Source organism: Galeopterus variegatus, unplaced genomic scaffold (assembly GCF_000696425.1).
Source record: "Galeopterus variegatus unplaced genomic scaffold, G_variegatus-3.0.2 Scaffold5328, whole genome shotgun sequence".
Taxonomy (NCBI): Eukaryota; Metazoa; Chordata; class Mammalia; order Dermoptera; family Cynocephalidae; genus Galeopterus; species Galeopterus variegatus.
The window spans coordinates 87,803-91,178 of record NW_007731439.1 but is presented as its reverse complement, the minus strand read 5'-3'; the positions used below and the strand labels follow the sequence as shown (position 1 = coordinate 91,178).

The following is a 3,376-nucleotide window of genomic DNA, read 5'->3' as shown; positions in this document are numbered from 1 at the left end:
CAGCTGGGACTGGCGAGAGGGGCCGCGGCCGCCGGGCTCCCAGCGCGGGAGGAGAGGGCGCCCTGGGAGCGGCGCGGGCCGAGCTGCAGCCGTGAGCGGGGCCCCTAGGGGAGGCGCAGCGCCGCCCGCCGGACGCAGCGAGCACAGGCCCCGGAGAGGATGCGCCGTCTGAGCGCCCACGCAGCACGGGTCCGGGGCGGGCGCGACCTCCGCTGAGCGGAGAAACCCCCCAGACTTCGGACGGCGCGGGCCGGAGCCCGGATCGCCGTCACCTATAGCGACCCTTCCCACTCGGAGAGAAGCATCGGCCCCGAGGGAGTCTTCCTCAGGCAGCCTCTGCCACCCCTGCATGGCTGCGACCCCCCGAGCGGAACGTTGTGGCCGCTGAGACCTGGTGCCCTTCGACGGCCTGGCTGATCCGGTGAGTTGCGCGGGGCGGGGTTCCGGGCTGGAGCTGGGGGCACCCCCTGGCGTCCGGGCAGGCCGGATTGGACCTAAAGGGGCTCTAGCCTGTTAGGCATCCTGAAGCAGCGGTGCCCCTTGTCCGCCTTTTTCCTCCCACAACTTGTTCGGACTGGCCAGCCGGCCAGAGTGGAGGGTGGGGGCCTGTTGTGAGGATGCCGTGGAGCCTTGGGCGGGGCAGATGCCGGAGAGGAAAGGTCACCCCACCTGTAAAGCTAACAGACAAAGGTAGCAGCTCCGTCCTCCGAAAATTCCCCGAGAACTCCCGCGTCTTGGAGAGGCTGGGGGGCACCCAGGATGGGACGTCGTTGAGGGTCTCCCTAGCAGCCTGTGAGATCTTCAAGGGACATCGGCTCAGAGGGGGATGTGGTGGTCCCAGCCACACAGGTGGCCGCGTTTGAGGATTGTGCCCTCCGGGGCTAGACCCTAGCAGGGTCGCCCTTCCAGCCTGCGTTCCCACAAATAATTCACAAGGACGGCGGGTTCCCCAGCGTGGCCGTGGCGTGACGTCACTGCCTGGCATCTGACGTCACCGGGGTTGCCGTGGCGACGGACCTTGCCTTGACCCAAGGCCGGAGGGGGCGGAGTCGTGGTAACCAGGGGCGGGGCTGAATGCCTTTGGGTAATGGAGGGGTGAAGGCAGACTCCCTCCAACCCCCACTGCAGTCCTCTGACCTAAATCCCCAGCGCCCTGTGAGTTGAGGGAGAGAGGCAGTGCCAGCTGTCCCTGTGATGCTCCTCCCCGCAAGGACAGGTGTTCAGAGCTTTGCCCATGTAGCCTGGCAAGTGCCTGAGGGCGCAAGATTCCCAGACAGAGCAGCTTTCTGCTTTCAAAAGGGGTCCTCAAGAGAATACCTCCCTGAATCCCACCATATATCCAGCCAGTAGGCTGAAGTTCCCAAGGTCCCCAGAGAGACGTGGGCCCCCAGCCTTCACACAGGCTACTTCTGCTCAGGAGAACGTGGGTGTCCCACCTCCAGCCAGGGAAGGTGCATAGGAGCTGCTGCCTGCTGCTCCTCCAAGTCCAGGGTATCCCGTTGTTCAACCCCAAGGTGAGGGGCCTTGGCCAAGCCCAAACTCCTGCCTGCCCCATTCTCCTTTCAGGTGTTTAAGATGATTTTGACAAGCACAGTGTGGTGCTCGTCAAGTGAATGGAGGGCAAGTCAGGTCCATCAGTGCCAAGTGAAAGGCCTGAATCAAGTGTGTCTTTGCCTGGGGCCAGTTTTGATGCACATCAGGCACCAGCTCTCTTTTCCCCACCACACCCCAGCACCGGCCCTGTTCACTGCAGAGACCCAGAGGATCCCCCAGCAGGCATCCTGCTGCCAGTACTGTGATTCTCCCAAGTCCCTTCCAGCAATTACTGCCAATGTCGGATGTGGATGAAACTGCTGTGATCACATTTCTAGGAAAAGGTTTGAAAACTGTGTCATTGCTTCAGTGGCACAGGGCAGGTGAGACAGAGAAGAGTGTGTATGGGGGTCATTATGAGAAGCCAGGCCCCCAGTCTATGCAGCAGGTGTTTTTCCTGTTCTTCTAACAGGCTCTCTAGCTAGATTAACAGGTCAATAAATATCAGTGAAACTGCTTTTGGGGGCTTGGCAGGGAGATGGTATTTCCAGCTGAAATGGTGTTGTTAAACATACAAGTCTCCAGGGACAGAGGAGCAACAGCAGATTGGGGGAGATCTGGGGGAGGTGGGCAGAAGGGCTGTTTGCACTGCCTCTCAAAGCATCCCAGTTTAGAAACAAACTTGGAGTGCGCGCCAGAGATCCACAAACACAGGCAGTTGGAGGCTCTCCGTCGAGTATTTACACTTCCACAGCCAAGGCGTAGGGAAAGGCTGTCAGAATTGGGCAATTCCTTCTGTTCCCTTCCCTTGGCTCCCTGGGCTTGGCAGGCAGCGCCAGACGACGAGCAGGAGGGAGTGCCAGCTTACCCGGCGTCTCCCTATGTGCCAGGCATTTTACAGGAGCTCAGTTATTTCTTGGAGGGGCTCATGTGCTGTGGCCCATTTTACAGGTGAGAAACTGAGGCTCAAACAGAGGAAGTGGTGGACTATAAGTGCTCAGCCAGGCAGCTGCAGAGGTTTGGCCCTGAATTGCCCTGTCTCCAGAATCCCCAGGTCTTCCCACTCCGTTCCATAGGTAGAGGGGTGGCACCTCTACCTGTTGGACAGGTGTCCCTGCAAAAGTCAGGGGCTATCAGCTATGGAAGGAGTTTGATCCCACCAAGATGCCTTGTCCACACCGAAACCCAGGGTTGAATCCTGGTTCCCCATTACCTACAAGACAGTGTTGAGCAAAGTAGTAGCTTCTACTCTGGCCTTGTGGTCAGCCTGCTCCTCTCACCCACTCTAGGGACCCCTTTCTCCACCGCTGGGGGAAGGAAGGTGTGGTGTGAAATCCGCCTGCCAGGAAAGGTTGAGAGAGCTGGCCCTAGGCTCCTTGTCATCTGCCTCTCTGGGCTTGTTTGGTGGGTGGTGAGACTCTCCTCAATCATCCCAGGGACCCTCTTGAGAGGCACTGAGCTGGTGGGAAAGGCAGGGGTACAGACAAGGCAGGGGCAACTTTGGTAGATGTGGATTGGGAAGGGATCTACAGGAGGGGTGCCATGTGAATCTTGCAAAGGACAAATAGGGATGCACCAGGCAGAAGAGTGAGAAGAATGTTCCAGGCAGTGGGAGTGGCCCTTAATGTACGGGCCAGCTCTGTCATGGGGAGGGGGTGGCCCTGGGGTGGCTTTGTCCTGGAGCCTTAGGTGGATGGGGGAGGTTTAAGAAAGGCAGAGGATCTAGCAAGTGCTCCCTTGACAGGGATGTTAACCCTGGACATCCCTTCCAGTCAAGGTTGGGGAGGCCTTCACAGTTCTCTGGGCAGTCTCCTCTCTCAAGGTTGGCCCCCCCCCCCCCCCC

General features: G+C 59.5%; 1 protein-coding gene across 1 annotated transcript in view; it reads left to right on the top strand.

Annotated features, from left to right (window-relative positions):
* The first annotated feature begins 227 nt into the window (after positions 1–227).
* The window catches only part of FAM222A (family with sequence similarity 222, member A), a 66,639-nt gene continuing 63,490 nt past the window's right edge, over positions 228–3,376 (top strand). The window contains exon 1 of the mRNA XM_008589253.1: positions 228–421. The gene's annotated coding sequence lies outside the window, so the exon portion shown is untranslated. The remainder of the gene's footprint in view (positions 422–3,376) is intronic.